General features: G+C 46.6%; 1 protein-coding gene and 1 long non-coding RNA gene across 7 annotated transcripts in view; one reads left to right on the forward strand and one right to left on the reverse strand.

Moving 5' to 3' along the window:
* Positions 1-23,355, reverse strand: part of Cyrib (CYFIP related Rac1 interactor B) — a 124,906-nt gene that overhangs the window by 76,825 nt on the left and 24,726 nt on the right. For all 6 annotated transcript variants that reach the window (XM_039078775.2, NM_001126267.2, XM_039078773.2 and 3 more), the window contains exon 2: positions 9,081-9,133. The gene's annotated coding sequence lies outside the window, so the exon portion shown is untranslated. The remainder of the gene's footprint in view (positions 1-9,080; positions 9,134-23,355) is intronic.
* Positions 8,932-16,499, forward strand: LOC134479920 (uncharacterized). Its single transcript, XR_010053835.1, has 3 exons — positions 8,932-10,670; positions 14,117-15,402; positions 15,526-16,499. It is a non-coding gene; the product is annotated as an uncharacterized LOC134479920 (long non-coding RNA).

Below are 23,355 nucleotides of genomic sequence, written 5' to 3' on the forward strand. Positions count from 1 at the left end.
CACAGTCCAGACACATCCTGCTGGCTTCCTAGTGCCTGAAGGCCAGCTGTACCCTAAGATTCCCTACGCTGGTTTCCTCATCTGTGAGGTGGAAATAACTGACCAATGGAAAGAGGTGTGCTTCGAGTCACTGTGAAAGTGCAAAACACTGAGCTTTCAAAACAAACAAAACAAAGCACCAATGTGCACTTGTTAGCAGAATCTGCCCTGAGAAACAGGGGACCTCCCTGGCACAGTTTCTGTTTCCATTCTTGCACGGAAACCGCTTGGAGACTGTCACTGCCTCTTGGTCACATCTCTTCCACACAGTCTTGTCTTCAATTCCAAAGGTGGGTGCTGAACCATCTAAGACAATGCTGTCCCCTCTGATTAGTCTGAGAAGCGGACACAAGTCCTGAGAGGACCCAGCCTGAGAGAAGAGTGGAAATCCTGCTCAAGAACTCTGCAGAGCAATGGTACCTCTTTCAACCCGAGCTGCTGTAAAGGACAGGAGGCTGAGAATGAAGCTAGGAGTCAGATGTGCAGAGCCCTAAGCATCGCCAAGGAAGCAAGCCTGATCAAAACGTGCCTGGAGCCCATGCCATTTCCCGCTCCTGTCAATCACTTCATGGTGATTACCCTGTTTGAACTGGGACTTCAGTCAGTTGCAGCTCAGCACACCACACCTGATGATCCATCCTGAATGACTCACTAAAAGGATGGGCAGACATGTAAGCGTACTTCTGTTGATTTAACTGAAATTCAGGTTCTCTCAGAGGAGGACACCAACAGGTCTTGGTCACCCTGGAACTTGGGCTTAACAGCTTTTCTGTACAGAGGCCTTCAAACAAGTAATTTTTTTTCCAGTAAATGAATGGGAGAAAGAATCAAACCACCTGGAGTTTCAGAAGCATTTAAGGCCTCAGGCCCTGGCCTGGGATCTTTTAAAAGAAGTCCCAGGTGTAGAGAACCATAGAGACCCGGGACCAAGCTGTAAGTCCAGCCAAGGCCCCAGCTCCCTATTCTGCACAGTGGGGTAACTATTCTGGTCTCCCTGGGGTTGAAGGAGCCATGTCATGGAACAGGAGAGGCCAGACCCACAGAGTGTATTACCCTCCCTTTCTGCAGCTGACCTTGTTCCTGACCATGTCTCTGCTCTGAGACTCAGAAACCAGGGTCATCATATGTGTACAATGGTGGGCTTCACAGCTCCAGGAAACTGGGAAGAGGGAAAGTGTGCTTCAAGCTCCCCATTCCACCATACACACCCATTCCTGTTAGGAGCAGCAACCCACAAGATTATGTGCATACATTAAACAAGATCTCCCAGCTTTCCAGATGTACTGTCTGACCAGGAGTCCTGGGCTGGTTAGTGTGGCTGTCACCATCACAGCCCCACATTGCTAGAGGGTTGACTAACAACCAGAAAGGATGTGGAACTCAGGTAAACTGAAACTCCAGGGAAATGAGGGTTTCCCTCATTCACTCCCTCCCACCCCCCGCCAAAGCACCAAGGAAATCTTTCCTGAGTATTTGACCAAGTAGCTAAATGAGTGGACAATACAGAAGGCAAGGAGATCAAGATTCTAGGATTAGATCCTGAAGAAACCCTGACAGATATGGTGCAGCCTGCCAGGCAGACAGCAGCCAAGCCAAAGACCTAGAAATCAAAGGGAGTTTGTAAGCCTGGCAGAAGACAGAAGAACCCTGACCCCCAGGGTACCCACACCTCTAGACATAGCCTCTTTCTCTGACAAAAACAAATTATCAGGATGAAATAAGACCTGGGTACAGTGGTGTACACCTGGAATCCCAGCACTCAAGGGGATAAGGCAGGAGGACTTCAGAGAGTGCAAAGGCCACACAGCCAATCTCAAAATAAACAAGCATATAAACACCTAAATTTCCAAAGGCCATGTAACTTGGGAAAAAGACTGAAAGGCATAAAGGCATATCAAGATATTAATTACAATTAGTCCTAGATAGAAAGCTAAAAAGACTTTCAGTGCACGCATCTGTGCATACGTGTGCATGTGTGTGCGTGCACACGTGTGCGTGCACGTGCGCACATACATGTGGAGGTCAGAGAACAACTTGCAGAACTTGGTTTTCTCCTTCTACATGTGTGTCCCAGGGACTGAACTCAGGTCAATCAGGCTTGGCACCAAGTTCCTTTAACCACTAAGCCACCCAACTGACCAGCAAAAAAAAACATGATTTTTCTAATAAAAATTAAAGTGAGGTGAGAACAAAGTGTCTCTCCAGCACTCAGGACACAGAGTAGGGACCCAACTGTCACTCCTGCCCTGTCAATGCCCTATATACACCCAGAAACAGCTATCGCATGTCTGTCTTCCTCACGTCTCCTGGTAAATATTTCAGTTAATTTAATGGCTAGATTTCAAAGCAGTCTCCCTCTTCTTTACAAAGCTCCATCTGTTAAGCCCACAGCACGGACCGAACAACCAGCCCTCACTCCAGCTCTCCTCTGCTCATTCCTCTGTCCATTCACTCATCCAGTAAACACTAATTAAAACCTGTCTCCTTGGACTTCCTTTGCTCCTGCCTACCCATCATTCAAAAAACAGTCCACAGACTGCCTCGGGGAATGAGCCCCTGGACTTATTCTCTGTCCCCGTGCCCCAGGAGACATTCAGAGACCAGCCTACCTTCTCCAGTGGCCGAGTGTTTGTCCTAGAATGGCGAATCAGATTACAGAGTACACTTAGCAACAGGGACTGTTTGGGGCACGTGCATGTTAGCCAGAGGGACAGTAAACTCAATTCTGTGACTTCCAGCTGGATTATAAGGAAGGTGACCTTTCTAAACCTGTTTGAACCGCTAAGCACTAAGTGATCTGGAAAGGAAATGAGTTTCGTCCAGAGATGAAAAACTATGTCCAGACTTGGCAAGACTTTAGGCTGCAGATTTTTTATGCCTCAAATTCTGTCTTTAAACTTTTCAAGTAGAGAGACAATCAAGCCTCCTTTCCCCAGAAGCCAGCTCAAGCTGGAGTTGTCTGGAGATGGAAAGAATCTCAAGAAGGGAGGTCTGAGTTCCCGTGAGCACAGGAAGCAGGTGGACCCCAAGCACCTTTCTTGGCTCACAGTCTAACAAGGAGGTGGCCACCCTTTCTTTCCTACAGCTGGGCAAAGCCAGTAAGAATACAGTCAAGTTATTCTCCACAGGGCAACTGGAGCCTGGAGGGGGCGTCAGGGAAGGATCTCCCAGGGCAACGCTACTTAAGCCCACTCCCCGTCTCCACTGAGGCAATGAGGACAGCATGACTGTCTGAGGGAGTCAGATATCACTGCTGATTCACACCCATCTTCCAGTAAACTAATACCCTGCCTCCCAGCCTGCCGCGTAGGCAATGATCCACCAAGAGCTTAATGGAACCAAGAACTGGAAACCACATAGCCAAGTGAACCACCACTGGGAACCTGCAGGCAGGGGATGTGACACTCTTAGCTGCATCTCCACCGTCAGCTGACGTTGCCACCCCCATCTCCCGACTCTATAAGCCGGCCGCCATCCCTGTCTCCTCACCTATTTGGGTTACTGTTCACCAGATCACAGACAGCGTCATAAAGATGTATAACCCACTTGGGGAACTTCTTTCCAAACCGTAACCAGGGAGCACCAAGAAGAGAAACCTCCGGTTCTATAAAACAGCTCATGAGTTCGACATGTGGCCAACCGCAGCAACAGCGACAGCAATGAAAGCCCCTCTGGGAACATTTATTTTGCTAAGAAAGGTCATGAATGTTCTTTGTCAGTGAGCAGAAGTCAGTGTCTTTGGGGCCTTTGATGATACATCCTGGACAGGCGGTGGGTGGATCAAATAAGTCTAAAAAAGGATGACACAGTGGGACAAATTCTCACCCCTCTTGCTTGCTAAATACATTGGGGATTCATTTGTTCCAGAAACAAGAGTTTTGACTTTCCAGAGCAAATAGACTACAAGTTGAGACAATTAATGACAAAATACCTCCGAGTAACCCAGGGGGTGGAGGGCGCCAGGGATTAGCGGCAGGTGGCATGGAAACGAGATACCTTCTGAACCCCTTGGATGGCTAAGCAGTGCCTGTTCATAAAACCCCACTAAATAATGCCACCAAAATTCATCTACTGCATGCCAGGACTTGACACAAGTCAGTCTATCTCTCTCTTTCTCTTTCTCTTTCTCTCTCTCTCTCTCTCTCTCTCTCTCTCTCTCTCTCTCTTACACACACACACACACACACACACACACACACAGTCATTTTGAAAATGGGATTCACAGATACTTATCACCTACTTACAGATCCCTTGGAAATCCAGGCAGAGTCAGACACTGAGGAGAACTACAGTGGCATATGTACTGGCTAGACTGATGGCACAGAAAAGTGCCTAGCACTTAGTGCTGGATTCCCACTGGAGACTTGCTGACTCCCTCTAAAATTGGGAAGGGCTCTCGTGTGCAAGGCTCCCTAAGCAGTTCTGTCTTGTCCTCTGTGGAGCCCAGCCTGTTCTTTCACTTTCAATCTGCCTACCTCTCCAAGGGTTTGGATTATCAGCATGTACCTCCATGCTTAGTCCCAAGTACACTTTTAGGTACAATTGATTCTTCATCAAACAGCAATATGTGACCAGACATGGTGGTATCATGACTTGTCTGATGCAGGAGGATCACTGGTTCTGGATTGTTCTCGGATACACAACAAGTTATAAATTAGCCTGAGGTATAAAACTGTCTATAAATAACAGTAATTTAAAAAACTTCAAATGCATATAAAAGGACATGGCGTCAGGTGTCACCTACCTACAGCAGATTTCCAGTTGTACTCTAAGCAGAGCCAAGAAAGTATCCATGTTGTGTATGGCGACAGCTATGGAAATATATTCGTGCTCCTCTCTTTTCCATAGATATGAATGCCTACTTTTCTGAATATTGCTTTTCTTACAACTCAAAATTAAATCCTGACTACCTTATAAGTTGTTGGTTAGCAAAGCCCCAAAGAATATAGACTCTTGCATGCTTACTGGAACTAGATCTAAGACCTTATTCCCGAAGACACCACACACACACACACACACACACACACACACACACACACACACACACACACCCCACCCCTTGGTTGCAAGACAGAGAAATCAAGCTGGAACTAAGAGCAAGCTCCCTTCCTACTCTCTAGCTTTATGATGATGGAGGGTGCTGTACAGGCCACTGGAAAAGAAAGGGAACCATTGGCCCTGTTCTGCTGTGAACCCTACCAATTACATTAACCTGTCAGGCAAGATATGCAATGGTGGCACAAGTGTCATGGGGCACCCAACTGTTCCATGACTAGATTTGAGACCCACTGCACAAGATGGAGCTCATAGCTGATACTGCCAATCCCATCAAAAACCCATGGCTAGGGAGGCCGTAAACCCTGGGAGGATGAGGACTTCAACCTAGTGTTTAGCTAAATGCATATGGTGTCACACTGTGAGGACTATGCCATACCTCTGCCCACATTCACAAAAGGCTGTTTTCCTGTTATGTTTTTAAGTGCAGGGGAAGAAAGAAGGGCAGAGCTCTGCTCCCGTCCCATTGTCTCTTCTTGCCCCTATGAATCACCCGTGACATTACTACTTCCTGGAAATTCCACTCCTAGGTGCACAACTCAGAATCAGAACTTAAAATAGCATGGACATGTGAGCCAATGACATGCTGAAGCCAGCTCACGCTGTTTCAAGAGACCCAACCATGGCCACAGCTTCTCAACTCCAAGTGTAGAGACATTACATTGCTAGCCTGGAACTGGTCACCGTGGGAATATTTACACTATAGAAAGCAGCAAATACAGGACTAGTCAGTGGCTTTCTGGCTATTCCTTCAGAGGATCCGGGTTTGACTTGCCAGCACCCACATGGTTGGCTAACAACTGTCTGTAAATTCCAGAGGATTTGACACACTCTCTGGCCTCTGTGGGTGTTACATGGTATGCAGACAGACATACAGGCAAAACATCCATACACATAAAAAGTAAAATTTAAAAGTAAAGACAAATCTTTAAAAAAGAAATCATCAAATGCTACAAATCAGTCTTTTCCCCTTTTCTTAGGGAGACTGCTGTAAACATTGGTGAACACATCAATATATACTATGGTGCAAACCGAGGCTCTCTCTGCCACCCTTCCCTGCATGTTTTACCCATGATGCTCACCTGCTCCCAAATTCTTAGATCTCAAAGATTACAGGAAATCTCAAAAGACATTTAATTCTTATGTTTCCTAGAGTGGTTTTTCCTTAAGTCCCACTATGTGGTGAAAAGTACTGCCCTCTATGTCTCTTCACTATTCTTCCGTATCTAGATCCCTTTCCCACTTGGTGATTATTCTTAATTCTTGCTGGGGCCAAATCCCAGCTCCATCCTTACCGGTGCAAGTGTACAACCATGAATAACAGGATTTCACTACACTCCTTGTCATCTATAAAATAGAGGTGACAACTGGACACAATGGAAAGGCCAATGGGCTGTGGGAAGCCCAGCTCCAATGGACACATCTACGTCATTGGCTCAGGTGACACTGCAGAGGAGAGGCAAGGAGGTGTCATGCTTGAAAGTCGGAGTACCAGAAAGTCTGCTGTGTGACTCTTAGAAAGGACTGCTGAATAAGACCCGAACAACAACAATACCAAAAGACATGTTAACATGGAAGGGGGAAAACCTCGTGACGACCCAACCCCTAGACAGAGAACTACAGGGCTCTAATGTCTGCTGAGAGGGAGAATTAGCCCTCCCAGGTTTGAGCCCCTGACTGGTTATCCAATACAAGTGGTCAGCCCTGACCATATACATAGGATGAATAAAAACAGACCCAGCGGGTTCTATGTATTTGTCTATATGTTTGTAACAATAATAAACAAAAAGAGGCTATTAAGTTGGGACTGGAGAGGGTATTAGAAGGGATGAAAGGAGGAAATGATGTCATTATATTTTAATTAGAAATGTAAAATAAACAAATAAAAATACAGATGGCCATGATAATGCCCCCTCACAATTTGTTCTGAGGATTGAGTGAGTTGAGCCAAGAACTCAGAACGGTGTCTGGCACACTTAGTAGTGGTTAATATTGTATGATAGTTCACTTCCTCCCTATAGCTAGTCATTCCTTAAACCCTTCTGTTAGATTTTAAATAGAATGACTCTCTTCATTTCATTTCATTTTGACTGGTTTGCTCATTTTACTGTTTCCCCCTTGCTTTAGTTTTTATTTGTAGGTAACATTCTTTCAACTCATGGTAAACTTCCAGGTAGTGAAGTTTTCTAGCCCCATTTTCATAAAGAAATAAACATTTCCTTTAAGGCTCCAGGATGCTCAATTCCACCTTCTATCAGGCCTTACTTCTAGACTCACTGTAGAACTAAAACCCCAGTCACTGGTATCTTTGACTATATGTGTCACAGCTTTTGCTCACACATAACCACTGGCATACATGTTCCTCTGAATTTCCGGTTGATTTTAGAATGTTTTGTTAATAGACTCCCCAAGACCCAATGCTTTTATTTCCATCAACTCTACATTTGTACTGGGAAGTATTTGTGCAAATAAATCAGCCTGGTGGATCATCTCAGCACAAACTTCCAGGTCACTAAACCCACTCATTCATGTGTCAGTCCGATTGGCACTGAAATTCTGGTTTACAGGCTGTTCATAGAGCTTAGTAAGTGTTAGCACTTTCCACACCAGCCTTGTTACTTGAGTTCAATCCCTAGAACCCACATTGAAGAGAATGGAGAGAACAGGCTCCAAAAGTTGTTCACATGATAATGTCCCCTCCCCACTGAACAATAAATGTAAGATTTAGGTTTAGCAGCTAACATCAGAGTGTAATAGACAAGCTGAAAACTTCGAAGTGGTTCGAAAATCCCATATGGCCTCACACTTGAAGACTAGCTGACTATCTTTTATGACATACAACATATGTCTTTCTTTTAGCACTGGACTGAATGTCTTAAGCGAAGCACCATATGGAAGAGGTGGTTTGAATTTAGGGGGCATGCTGTGTGGTAATTACAATCTTTAAATACAGGAGACACTTGATGGCCTAAGATGCTCAAATCTTAAAAGGCACCGAGAAGCAAGACTAAGAGAAAGAATAGCAGACTCAGGCCTCCTATCCATCCCACTACACTCAGAGGCCAGCCAGCATGGCCACCTATGCTACTTAAGGTGTTTTTGCCTTCAGTTTGTTTTATTGAAAAATATACTTGCATCTGTCTAAGTTAAAAACACGGACATGATAAAGATCAGCACGGTGCTGATCAATCAGGCAATTCTAGGGAGTTTCCTAGCATGATAGAAATACTGTCTCCTGATGTGGGGCAGCTAACGTAGATATTACCTTAAACATGTATTCGGCTGTAAAGAGTAAGATTTCTGTATAGTGGCTCGCATAGCTCCATGAAAAAAACATTAAAGGATGCCTGAGTAGAGACTGCCATGGGCCACTGTGCTGAGGGCTCCATACAACACAAAGCTGGCCAGCCATGTGGAATTTGCTGAGGAAACTAAGGGGGGTGGAGGGGAGAAGTCAGAAAATACACAGGTACCCTGCCAGCCAGGGGGCACTTGAGCTCCAGGAGAATGGTTTTCCCACAAGCGCCCTCAGAGGGTGGCGACACAAATTACACTGGTTGACAGCACTAGCTTGCAAGTCAGGTGTGAATACTGACTCTGCCTTCAATGACAGAGTGACCGGGCAAGGTCCTTCCTTCCCATGAGCTTGAGCTTTGTAGAGCTGCTGTGAGAGCTGACCTGGGTAATGTCTACACACAGTCTATGTCCCAGAAATCTTAGCTGCTATTGTTACCTATGACAGGAAGTGTAGAAGTATCACCTCGCCTCCAAAATTAGTTATTTAAATTACTAATCTGACTCAACAGCCTTCAGATTCTCAGTGTTCATAGGCCGAAGGAGACGATGCATTATGTGCTGTCACTTCCATGGGGCGGGGACACTTCTACTGAAGTGAAAGTCCCCTCTGTTGTTTCTTCCAAGTGAGAGTGAGCAGCACAGGGTCTAGAGCCAAGTGGCTAGGCTCCCATACCAGCTCTGTTACTTACCAATGCGGCAGCCTTGAAAGGATTACCCAGATTCCGGGCCTCGGTGCCTTCTCCTGTAGGAAGAGTGACAGCAGTGATTAAAGGAGCTCCAGCATCATGATGAAAGCCACTAGTAAATCCTGGCCTTGACTGTTAATGCTTCCCTTTCACTACTAGTAACATGGTCTGAGAAGACGACTTGTAAGTGGACATATCATACCGAAGCATCCCGTCTCTTGGCATGGTACCATCAGAGGACTGTCATCTACAAAGACCATGCCCAAGAACTATGCAAGTGCTGGGCATGGTGCCCTGGATCCCACTACTTGGGAGACAGAGGCAGGAGGATTTCTTGTGAGTTCAGAGCCAATCTGGTCTCCACAGTGAGTTCCAGGAAAGCCATAATTTTGGGGTTTTGTTTTTGTTCATCTGATTTTGGGCCCTGCCTCAAAAAAACTAAACAAGGAAAATAAAACAAACTTCTGCAATCAAGTTACAAAAATGAACATCACACAGATACGTCATGTTTGGACTGGAGAGATCATTCAGTGGTTAAGAGTGCTTACTGCTCTTGCAGAGGATCCAGGTTCAGTTCCCATCACCCACATCAGGCAATTTACAAGCAACTATTACCCCAGTTCTAGGGGACCTGACACCCTTTTGGTCTCAACAGGTACCTGCACATATCTGATACACAGAAACTCATGAAGGCATACTCCTTTAATCTCAGTGCTCAAAAGGCAGAAGCAAGTGGATCTCTGTGAGTTCAAGGACACCCAGGTCTACACAGTGAGTCCCAGACCATCAAGAATTAGAGTGAGACCCTGTCTCAGAAAGAAAAGCAAATGAAATAAGACTCCTTAAATGTCACATTTTAAGTTAAGTTTACAATTTTGTATTGGGCTACATTCAAAACTACCCTTGCAGTATGTAGCCCATGGATCAAGGTTAGACACACATAGCTGTGGTGTTTCTCAAATACTTCTCTCACTTAGTGCTGAAAATAATCTAGTCATCAACAGGAGGAGGAGGTGGTGGGGAGAAGGGAGATGGGGAGGGAAAGAGGGGGACAGGAGAGAAGAGATGGGGAAGGAAAGGGAGGGATAGGAGAAATGGAGATGCGGAAGGAGGAGCTGACTCTGAGAAGTAATTTGCAGACAGTTGCATAGAAAGGGCAAAGCTGAAAACATCTGTAACTAAGGACCATTTAGGCTGGACTCCATAGACTCAGAAGAGTGTGGGGTGGGGCCATGCTGTCCTCTGAGATTCCAAGTTCTAGGAGAGAAGGTCCTAGAATTCTGAGTGGCTACAGAAGCCCTGGTTCCAGAAAAAAAAAAAAAATGTTCAGTTCAACTTGACTCAGAACTGATCTCAGTCATTCTGTCCCTGAACCATTTCCTGTTTGGGGTTTCTGTTCTGCACAGAGAAGACGAAAACATGCACAGTGCCCTCAGACTTCTCACTCTCGGAAATGAATCTCTTAGATCAGAAGCTTATAAATCAAAGAGAGTTTTCAGAAAACCAGGGTTCAACAACATCCCTCTTAACACGTGACCAGCATTCAGCTTGAAATGGAGGCAGAGGTGTCTAGACACACTCACTGCCAGATAGGTGAGCAGAATGAGTGCCCTTTTCTAGGATCAAATCTTCAGCTGCCTGGGAGTTTTCACTTAGCTTTCCATTGAGTTCTGAAAATAGCGGAAGCCACTTAACCCGCTTCATTTTACTCACAAAAGGTGTGGGGCCAGGCCTCATTGTCTCTGGAGACTACTGTCTGCTGCTGTCACCCTGTGTGCTTAGCCAGCTCTGCTTCTGTTCACAGGGGCAAGTGCTTTCCCCCTGTTCTGGTTGTATGCTTTAACATTCTCTTTTAAACTCATCACAAATGGCTTAAAGAAAGAGAAGACTCATCTGAAAGGCTGTCTAAGCCATGCTCACAGACATATCTTCCAATGTGTATGCACACATGTACATAAACCATATCACACACAGATGGACACCATATACACACACCCTATACACCTCACATTCTACAAGCATACCTGTATACCACACTACATGCACGCTGCACACATACAAGCACAATATCCACATAACACATTACATGCCATACACATGTACACATTCATGTACACAAAACATACCACATACATGTACAAATGAAACATACACCACACAACTATAAACCACATATATACATATATGGAACACACCACACATACAATGAATATACATCATACATAGTTCACTTAAACATAACCTATCACAATATGAAAGTATACATGCATACACATGTATACCATACATACACATACCACATACATGCATCATACTACATACATGCATCACATATACAACTTATATACCCCATATATGTATATAAGACAGAAAATACACACTACAAATATGCCACACATGCATACATATACCCCACATATACTCACCCATGTCATAGGTACATACATAATATACATACATATATACCATATGCAAATTACACATGTAGATACATACTACACACATAGACACATAACTGTCACTTCTCCTATCCCTCTTGTTCTGATTCTTGGACAAGAATTTTTAGAACAGAATACAGGGAGAAGCTCTTTACTTGGGAAACTTTTTAAAGCCTTGCACAAAATCCTAGAAATGAGAAAAGACATGGGAACTCTCACTGCGTCTTGGCTTGCTTTGTTTCTAAAAACAGTAAGGAAGCTGACCACCGTATATCTTAGGAGCAAACCCCGGACACAATGCCATGGCAGAAGGAGGGTGGTATCTGAAGACAGGTGACTGACAATCTCTCACTCCCAAGTTTCCTGCAAACAGAAACTGGGGTATACCACAGACTCACCACAGTTTCCAGAGTCACCTAACTTGGGCCAAGTCCCCTGCCCTCTTTGAGATCTAACAGACTTTGCTACAGTGAAGATACAGAAGGTCCCTAAGCACTCACGGTGCCAGAACTGTGGCTTCAGAGGCCACACACTGAAACTTACAGCCACCCAGGGCTCTCATATCAAGAGCAAGTCCAGTTAAAATGGCCAGAGGGTAGGTACAAGGACAGACGTGGGCAGGCAAGGGTATTCCATTAACTCAGCCTGATAAGTGTTGAGGACCTGAGCAGAGCTTCCCCAAGGGGATTCTATCCACAATGACAGCTACAAGCAAGCCCCAGCTGTCCAGAGGCAGGAGAGTATCTAAGCAGAGCCAACAGCCCTTATTGTTGACTCTAGTTAGACTTGTTGCTAGGCCATTTGCAAGAGGGAGTCAATCAGAGGGCAGAGACTGGACATTAGGGGGTCACTTACCAGTGAAGCCCACCTAGCCCACATCAGGAACGGCCAGCCCTGGATCTCACTAGTCATCCAGTCTGGCTTACTTGGTAAGCTGAGGCCTGAGACAGTGAAAGACCTTGTCTCAAAACACAAGGGGGTGGTGGTGTCAAGATGGCTGAACACGATGCGTGCTGCCAAATATGATTTCAGTTTGATCTCCAGGACTCACATGGTAGGAGAGAGAGAACTAACTCCCACAGACTGTCCTCTGACCGCCACATACGTGTCTCCACACACATATCAGAGCATAAATGAATATTTTTAAAAATCAAAGTGTGGGCACAAAGGCATTTGCTACACAAACCTAAAGAACACACATAAGGTAGGAGACCTGACTCAACAGAATTATCCTATGATTTCCATTCTTGCACCAAGGTGCTTGTTGGTTCTGTCTGTCTGCATGTCTGTCTGTCTCTGTCTCTCTGTTTTGCTCATAAGAAAGAGAGCCAATGAGAGGGTTCAGTGGGTTAAGATGCTTGCCACCCAGCCTGACAACCTGAGGTCCACCCACGGTGGAGGGAGAGAACTGACGTCTACAAATTATTCTCTGACCCCTACACACGTGCCACCCCACCACACACAGACACAGACAGCCTCTTAGCAGGTGAGTCACCTACAGGATGTCTCTGATCAACACAGCAGAGGAAAGTCAGACTATAAATTAACCCGGCAAATTCTGGAGCTGAGACATTTCAGGAAACGTTTTGCCAGGCTGTTTCTCGTTCCATAATTATCCCGACACTCCCCACACCCCACTCAATGGGAAACAGACAAAGGGAAGAAAAAAAAAAGAAAGAAAGAAAACAGGTGTTGGGTGTATTCCACATGGCACCACAAACTCAGCTGCCGAACTTCACAACAGTTGCTTACTGCTGAGAAGTTTCGGGTGGAACTCTCCTCTGCGAGTGAAGTAACTTAGCTGGCTTGTCCAGAGTTTTGATATGCTGCTGCTGGGTGCCAACCCTACACAGGTAAATAGGATCCCAGAGGAGGAAGCCCCAGCAACCAGATGGCCCTGCAGCTCCCTAGGTGATCCCCATGAGCAGCTGGGCCTGAGAAACACCAGGCAGGCTAACTCATTAGCCCAGGGAAGCCCCTGGGAAATCTTATCTGCAAGTGAAGAACTCTTTGTAATTAAATAAAATAGCAGATGTAAAAGTACCCAGCAGTGCCTGTTACCCAAAAGACAATAAATGTTAATTAAACAGGCAAATATAATTCAAATAATTACTCCTTTCCCCCCCCCCCCTCCGAGAATTCATCCTGCAACTTTATTGGCTTGTTTATCACTTGAGATTTTTTTTTTTGGTGACCATGATTCATTCTATTCCTGATAATAAAATTATAAACTAACACCCATAGTCCTGCTCCATTCCAAGAACCCTGTCAAGGAGTCCTGGCAAACCCGGCAACCCTGGCTCACTTCTTTCAGCTGTAAAACTTTCCCCAGGATCAGGGCTAATAAATAGTAACTGTGCGATAAACATTCACGACTTAGAACGAAGCCTTCAGATTTATTTTCACTTGGAATTCACCATCATTTTTCTAAATGAGGCTGAAACGCGCTCCACAGGATTAAGAGGATGAAGTAATAAAGTAGCAAGAACGCACAATAAAAGAGCCTTTTAAAAGCCTAAAAGACACTCATGAAAGTTAGCTGTGTTCGAAATTTTGGGGGAAGAAAATCACTTTTTTCTTTTTTTCTTTTTTTTTTTTCAGAGCTGGGGACCGAACCCAGGGCCTCTACCGAACAAGCGCTCTACCACTGAGCTAAATCCCTAACCCAGGAAGAAAATCTCAAAGCCATGGATGTACAGGCGTCCATCCATTCGAGGGGTGTGCACTTAACACAGAGTTGCTGAGTTACCTGGAAGCAACATCACAATTAACTACTGCCTTTCATTCTTCTCCTTGTAGCCTCTGGGAGTCTGAATGGCTTCTAGCCTTTGGGTTTGAGAAGTCTAGAAAAGTCTGTCCTGAATAAAAACAAAACAACAAACAAAAAACAGAAGCGATTTCTGAGTCTGAAGGAGGTTTCACTATAAACAGAACATCTCCATGTCTGGCTGCCCTGCTGGGTTGAATTACTCCCGCCCTATGTGCCAAGCAGAGGGGACCTTCCTACAAGTCGTCTGAGCTAGGCATCACTTCCCTTCCCTGTGCCTCCTCTCCCACAAAATCGTCACTCCATGTCTTAAATTAACAAGACTCAAAAACCCCACCCAAACATTAGGGGTCGTATAAAATGATGTCACAATCTCTCTGGAAGAAGGGAGTGGCCAACAGTGACTTCTGAGGATGAGGTGAGGTCATGGATGGCTACAGGGGTCTGGTGCCCAGGGAAGTTTACACATTGGTTACAGTACCACACAGTGAATAGGCTCAAATGAGAACACCCACAGATAGGATGACAGTGGCAGCCTGAACACTCGTCCTCAAAGCCAGTGAAGAGAACAGCTGTAGACAGTGGTAGCTTTTAAAGGTTGTCTCAGCTCCTGTCAAACACTTCACCCCTAATCTTATTGCCATTTTCTATTAGCCCCTAGTACCCATCCTGACACTTTTAATTAGATCAAAAGTGCCCTCAGGGCAGACATCTTGTTCGGGTAGTCACGGAAGTACTAATCTTAATTTTGATAATATCAGTATGTTATATAGCTAGACATGTTCTAACTCACATTTCATTTTCTATTCTGACCAGCTAAGCACTAAATTGCTAGTATGGCCTGCCTGAGGAGAAGCTCACACAAGGGATTCAAATTTGTCTTGGCTGCTTTGAAGTTTTGGATAGAAAAGCTGCAATCGAAGGCTAGGGAGATGGCTCAGCCAGAAAAGGGCTTGCCATGGAAGCATGAGGATTTGAGTTCAGTCTCCACACTCACATTAAAAGCTGAGCATAGAAATGTGTACCTCCAGCTGGGGTGGATGGGAGAGAGGTGGACCTCAGAGGAATGCTGGCCAGACTGGCTCCAAGTTCAATGAAAGACGCTGTCTCAAAAGATAAGGTAGGGGGCTGGGGGTTTAGCTCAGTGGTAGAGCGCTTACCTAGGAAGCGCAAGGCCCTGGGTTCGGTCCCCAGCTCCGAAAAAAAAGAACCAAAAAAAAAAAAAAAAAAAAAAAAAGATAAGGTAGAGAGCTATTGAAGAAGACACTTCATATGACTTTCTATTCTTGCGCACACATGCCCACAAATGAACACACACACACACACACACACACACACACACACACACACACACAATCTGAGGTCTCCTCGCATTTGATATCCTCTGACTCTGTAATTTGAGGACATTTAGACAAGAGCCTCATTTGTAAGGCTAAAGAAAAAAAAAAGGCCCCAGCATACATCTCTCAGATGGTGGAGGACACTAGAAAGACCTTGTTCAAACACAAAACACAGCAACAGGATTCCTAAATGATCTTTTCCCCTTTCTTCCAAGCACTTAGAGAGTGCAGTCTTGCATTCATACTTTTCCCTGAGTCAGGCATGGTGGTACATGGCCTCCTCTCATGTAGGAGGTAGAAGTTAAGGCAGGAAGAGCTCTGTGAGTTTGAGGCCAACTTGATCTACATAAGCAAGATCCAGGCCAGCTAGGACTACACAGTGAGACCCTGTTTCAAAACAAAATAAAATAAATACATTTCCCATAATTTCAAGATCACAGGCATATACAAGTGTTTCTAACGAGGCTTCAGCACAGTAACCAATCTGCCTTTAACCCTGAAAGACCAGTGGTCCTAAGAAGAGGACAGCAACTAAACTGCAGATACTTAACACATTGGCAAATGTTAAAAATATGCATTTGGGAGCCTTAACTCAACAATCTGTTTAACCTAATAATGTCAATAGTAACTGTACTTCAATGAGGTTTTGTTTGTGGTACTGGGAATTGACTCCAGGGACCATGCATGCTATCCAAGTGTTCTACCAACATCCCTCAGATCTTATACAAGGTCTTATTTTAAAAAAAAAAAAAAAACCAAACCAATTCAACCTTCCTTGGTTTAATGAACACTCTAGGGTGCGGAGGAGGCAGTTAAAGATGGCAGTGTATTAGTACACACTGAACAGACACGGAGAATCCCAGAACCATCCCAGTCCAACCCCAATCCTGTGAGATGAACTATGGTGGGGACAAGGGCAAATACCTAGCCAATGAACAAAGAGCGACAGTGTTTCTGAATTAGTGGAGAGCCACCTATCAGACGTCTTCTCAGTATACAGACCGGATGCCTTTAAAGGTAAATCACTGCTAACCTGGGAGATAGAGAATGTGCCTTTGGGGACCTGGTTTATAGATGAGGGGCTCTGAGGGTTAGGTCCAGCTGACGTGTTTCCTGGCTCAGCAGCTCTCACTTCCAAGCCCTTCCACCTGGTGATCTCCCGGGTTTGGGGTCTCGATGCCCCCAGATGGGTGAACACCCAGGGTTCGGTCATGCACTGCACTGGGCCTAGAGCAGGCGGTGAGCACAGTCCTTCTTGTGCCTGGAGCTCTGAGGACAGACAGTAAGCAGTGGCCTCCACACGCACACTGTGTGTCGTGGAGCAAGAGACCAAGCTATTACAGACTCTCCCGGCTTTGGCAAAGCAAGTCCAATCTGGCTGGCAGGTCCCTTGTACAATGGATGGCAACTGGATCCCCCAGCCTGCTCAGGCCTTTCAGCATCTCTAAACACACTCCCACACACAGACCTGAGTCTGGCCTGACACACAGCTCCCGGGGTCAGCGGTACCCAGCAGCACTTGACCCTATGATGAAGACTGCCTTCAGCTGACCTGCCTGTGTGGTTACAGACACTGGAACACCGCCCAGTCAAAGAACAGAAACTTAAATTCCATCCCATGACACTCACGGTGTGTGCACATGAACATCCAATCAGGGTACAGGGCGAGGAGCTCTGGAGTCAGGCACACCTGGGTCCAGCCTGGGATCGTGTAGATCCCGGCAGCACGCGCTGTCTCAAACAAACTTGTTCCTTCGCCTGCCATTCTTTTAAGTGCACTGAACAATATTCAGAAACCAGCTGGTCCATAGAGGAACTTCTAAAAATAGGACTTCTTGACATGTAGCTGAACAAAATTCATGAAAAAAAAAAGTCATACTACAAAAAGCTATCATTCGAGCATCAGTTGGATCAAAATTCCAAATCCCTGTCCATTTTAAATGAGTCTCCACGGCCAGGGCTGACTTCTGGAGCTCACCACACCTTGTTTTTTTTTTTTTTTTTGTTTTGTTTTTTTTTAATCCCCGGCCTTCATCTTACTGCCACTGAGTTTCGTCAGAAGACACCTAGTCATCGTCATCATGTATATAATAAACATGACTCACCAAGATGGGGAAGTTAAATATGGGCAATCTGTGCACACCAGGCATATACACACCGTAATGAAACCATAAACATACCCTACTGAATAAAACTGAGCAGGACTCCAGATGGGACAGGGGCAGGGTTATCCAGAAGTGTGCTCCTCAGTGGGCCATGAGGCCTGGGGCTGGCAGGGGACAGTGCTTGCTGAACAGGTCCATCGGCCTGCAGAGGGTGCTACCCTGACCCCACTCTGTGCCCGGCAGGGTAGTGGCCCTCAGGAGCAGCTGCATGCTGGGAATCTCTCTTGGGCCAGCACTGAATATGGTGCCTTGGCAGAAATGGCTGGTGGGGCTCAGGAGAAAACAGCAGCTGGCCTGAATCACCCAGGGACCATTTATGAAACACTATACTGCAGACCTGGGGATCAGGGATTCCTGGGGGATGGTGCCACACAGCCAGAGCCTCTCCCTCTGAATGCCAATGCCACAGCAGCCATTCAGCTCAGCAACCAAGCTGGGGAAGACCTCCAATGAAGAGAAGCATTACCTCTCTTTCCCAGTGACTTCAGGGACAACAGTCAGATGGCTGCCTTGGGGCAATCTGCTTCCCTCCCTCCCACCTCCCCAGGCCTCAGAAGCTTGTGCTGAGCTAGTAGGGAAAGTGCTTCTTTCCCACCAAGCCCTAAGCATCCAAAGTAGGCCCATGTCCTGCCACTTGGGAAATCGCAGTAAGTCAGTATTGTGATGCTACCCTTGCTTCTGTGAGAAGGAAGCCTGCTCCGCTCCACACAAAGCCACTGCTGCCCACTCACCTCTCTCTCAATACCTGTTTATCTCCCTTTTACAACAAGTCAGTATAGAAACCTCATTACACATTCCAGGAGTCTAATTTATTACGATCCACTCATGTTCAAAATGCACCACATGTAGAGGTTTTGACATAGATGCAGAACCCCACAACCCAGGGGTACCATTTAGTAACTGGGTTACACAGGAAAAGATTCTTAACCTCTCTGGGCTCAGTTTCCCCTGCCATGAAGTGGTGATGCAAATAAAGATTCGATAAAGACGATTAACTGACGTCATTCAAAGGGACGGGGCTTAGACTGCAGCCAGTGGGAGCAAGTACTAACTGCTGGTAAATACGACAAGGCCCATTCTCCTCAACCCCAAAAGACAACTAAAACCCGCCCATGACAAAGTCTAATGTAGAAATCAGGCACAGCTAAGAGCTGGGAATGATAAACTACTAGAAGTCATGTGAAGAGGATGCAGGGATGATGTGCATCCTGGGTAGGGCACAGGGGAGCTGAACACGTCCATCACACTCCTCAGAACACCTTGTCACTTAAAACTCACAAACTGTTCGCTCCTCCAGTGCTCTGTTGCTATCTTCAGACACAGTAACTGAGGGGTGCCTCTCATCTGTGGCTATGTGAAACTGTACTCCTTGCCTGTTTTCTGATCTGGAGTCTGGCCACACGAAGGCCTATTTTCTCCCTTGCCTTATCCTTCTCGTTGCCCCTAGCCCCATACTCCAGGCAAGTTGACCCTTGCCACTCTCCCAGCTTTTCTCTCGGGTGCCTAGTCCCTCCACTGGCACTGATGACCAACCATATGGCCAGAGGCACCTCATATTCCCCCCAGTGCCCAGAACTAATGAGGAGAAACCATTTTCATTCTCCATTCAAGACTTTCATAATGAATGTCAAATATTTGTTCATTGTCCAAAGCCCATAAAACTGAACTGGGCAGGGCAAAGGGTGGGGGAACCCACAAAATAAATGGATGCGAATAAAGCATGGCTGGCCGGGGCTGGGGATTTAGCTCAGTGGTAGAGCGCTTACCTAGGAAGCGCAAGGCCCTGGGTTCGGTCCCCAGCTCCAAAAAAAAGAAACAAAAAAAAGCATGGCTGGCCAAGGTGGCCCCGGTGTCATCTGGGAGGGGAGGACAGGAGATCCTGAACAGGGCAAATACCCACTTAGGGCTTGAGGAAGCAGCCCATTACCAGAGCAATCAGCTCCTGACATCCTCAAGGATCTCCCCAACCCACCAGACCTACAGAAGGTCCATTCTGCAGAGGGCCCTCAGAAGTCCTTGAGGGTTCATTGTGAGGTATAGCGAAGGGAAAAACATTTTCTTCCCAGCCACGTGGTGCTTTCCAACTAGCAGGAAGCACTGCCCTCAGCTGCTCACCCACACTGGCCTGCTTCCAGACCAGCTGGGGAGGGAACACTGCCTGCGGAGCCCTCCCCACTTACCCACATGCCCTCACACTTCCCAGCATCCAGCAAGGAAAAGCCACAGGCTGGGGCAGCACTTTGGTTTCTCCCTATCTCGTTTCTTCTCTTCTCTTTCCTCCTCCTCCTCTGCCCCCCCTCCCCCTCCCTCCTTCTCCCCCTCCCTCCCTCTCTCAGCTGCCATGCAGCAGGTAGTGCACGCAGCATGGATGTGTAGACAAGAGAACTTGTCAGCCTTCCTGGTCGGCACTCCAGGGCACAAATTGGGGAACTGGCAGGAAGAGGGAAGAAGAGACTGCAGAGGTCTGAGGAACAGTGATAAGAGAGAGAAAGGAAAAAGAAAGGATGGTTCAGTGTTCAGTGGGTGACGGGCTGCCGCTGCCACACATTCCCCACTTCCTGTCCTGGCCCCGAGTCAGGTCTGACACGTGGCTTGCCCGGAAGGTGGGGCCCTAAACATCCGTCTTTCATTAAGGACCTGACTTTTATCTTTTCCTCGGTGTCTCTTCTGTCACCTGTCTCATGATGTAAATCCTGAAGTGGCTGGTGCCGCTTACACCTGGACATGCTCAAGGCCCTGGAATGCAGCCTGAAAAACCATCATGGAGTACTCCTCTCGCTCAGCCCCACAGCTCAGGCCCACAAACCAAACATTTTCCTAGCGCTGGGAGGTCCTTCTACCTCCAGGCATGACACCTGGAAGGAACCGGTTTTCAAGATTTTCATTTATGGAGCAAATCCTTTGAGGACAAAGGTGACCCACTCAGGATCTACCTCTCTTTTCTCCGGTTAAAGCACTAGGTTCTCCCAGGGCTCTCCACTTTATAAGGACCTTCTACACCCACTCTCTCCCTCCAAGTGCCTCAGGGCCACCAGAGCTTTCCAACACCTAGCTCACCCAAAGGTCCTGAGTTCAATAATCTTTGTTATGTAAATCAAAGCAAACAGCAACAATGGTTTTTACTATAGTAACTGGAAAAAAAAAACTGTGCACTGTTACAGTTGGAGCCCTTAAGAAAGAGCCTATGATACAGTGCTTGGGAAAGTGGGCCCTGCACCCACTTAGCACAATAGAGCAGCCCTGAGGTGAAAGGGGGGTAGTATGTGCGTGCTGGAGAGCAGACCATGCCCCTTGGCGGCAGCTGAATTTGGTGATTGGCTGGAGTGGTCCTGGAGAACCTGCCCTGGTGATGCAGACATAGGAGAGCTTAGGCTGACCAACCAACTCAGCTACCTCCCAGGCCCAGACCCAGGGCTTTGAGGTGGTCCACCCCAATATCTACCCCATCTACAGGCATCTACCACATGCCTATCCTGCAGATACAAAGCTGCGATCTCCATGATACAGGACAACAGGATATCTGAGAGGAGTGCATGCGAGGACCCATATAGATATGGAGCGGAGACCCAGGACCAGACCAGTGACTCGGTGCAATGTGTGTTTGCAAGAACAGACAGATGTGTGACACATATGACACACTGCAGCTTCCAGGACAAGACTTTTTTATTTTATCTTATCTTATTTTATTTTGAGGGGAGGGTTGTAAGGGACAAGACATGAATGGGATTGGGTACATGATGTGAAATTGATAGAGTCAATAAAAAAGTTCAAAAAAAAAAAAAAAAGAGCCAACGACTAAAACTCTTGACCCTGAGCAGTTAATCCAAAGACCCTTGGTAACGTGGCGCAACTATCCCTGGGCTTCATGTATCCAAGTCCGGCTTCAAATTCTGTCATTGCTAAGGACACCCTTGTACTTCTGACCCCACCCCACCCCTGCCTCCATCTCTAAGTGCGGTGTTGCCAGGTACACACCGAGTTTACCCAGGTCAGTGAGACAGGACCCAGGGCTTTATGCACGCTAGGCAAGCATTGTACCGAGCCTTCCACATGCTCAGCCTCAAACTTTCCCATTTACAGATGTCAAGGCTGAAATGCCAAGCAGTGACGTCACCTCCACAGACAGAGGCCCCAGTCTGTCTTTCCTTCTAACACCTAGAAATGACCGTATCTTCATTTCTATGTATTTAAACTCAAATAACAAACACCCATTTAGAACTGTAAGGCACACAGAAGTCTGCTATGTGTCTCCTCTCTGGATGGCATCTCATGGGGCTCTGAAACATGGCGTCTGTTTACTGGAGATGACGGTAACCCTTCTTGTCTTGGGCCTCATGTGGTTTCACACTCTCTGCCTTATGGGCAAACGGCCCATCGTGGGCAGCTGTGGGGGTGTTTTGGAAAACTGTCTAGCATTTCCCAGACCCTGCAAGTTGCCACACTCTGGGTCACTATGTCTTCTTAGTATCTCACCAGTCAACCAAAGAGCAAGGTCGTGGAGGCTCTAGACACAGCAAGGAGTCTGAATATCCCCTGTTCCTTTACTCACTACACACTCACAGCAGGCGTGAAAAGACTGAGGACAACCCTGTGCACCACAGGGTAGTGACTTCCACACAACAGACATGTCTCACCGACAGGATACAGACAAAAATGTGGGGAGACCCTTAACACACGCTCAATTAAAAGGAAGCCTAATAGCTGGGCATGGTGGCTCCCACTTGTAATCCCAGTATTTGGGAGACAAAGGCAGGAAGATTAGGATCTGAACCATCCTTAGCTAATAGCAAATTAGAAGACCAGCCTAGGCTGCCCGAGGCTCTATGTCAACAAAGACCACCCACTATCATTTAATGCATGTGAACTCTGGGTTGACAGCTCCAGTGCTGGTTGCCTGGTTACCTCAGGGTGAGGGAGAAGATGGGAGAGGAACTAAGCACAAATGGGCATAAATGGCAATGGATTGAGGAGGATGCTGTGAAATGGTATAATGGGTCTGTCGCATCAATCGTAAGGTGACAAAATGTCTTAGAGTGGGCAGGCTCTACTATGCGTCTCCCTAAAGCCGCTGTAGGCAATTATTGCAGATTATTGTTTCACAGAGCTGAACTCTAAGTGTCAACAGACCACAGTCTCTAGAGGCTGAGTACTGGGAGTAACCACCCCCTTGCCTTTTCTAGCTTCTGACAGAACAACTCCCGGAGACATCCTCCCTGGCCTTTGGCTACATCTGCACACGTTCTCTGACCCTGACTCCTGGATGTCTTCTTAGGACTCTCATGATTTCCGAGGTCCAGAGGATAATAAGACCAGCTTCCTACCCAAATGCCCCTCACTCAAGTCACATCTGTGAAGCCCCAGTGGCCATGTAAATAACCAAACTCTCTGGTTTTGAGGATGAAGACAAGGGCAATCGTTAGGCCACTATTCTGTCTAACATTCACCACAATAAAGCTGTCATAATACCAAAAGCAAAGCCACAGACAGAGTTCGGGTACAGCACACCTGAGTTGATCCCACCACCAAGGATGCCTACGGTGGAGCGGGGCTGCCCGGGGTAGGGGTGCG

This window comes from Rattus norvegicus, chromosome 7 (genome assembly GCF_036323735.1).
Source record: "Rattus norvegicus strain BN/NHsdMcwi chromosome 7, GRCr8, whole genome shotgun sequence".
NCBI lineage: Eukaryota > Metazoa > Chordata > Mammalia > Rodentia > Muridae > Rattus > Rattus norvegicus.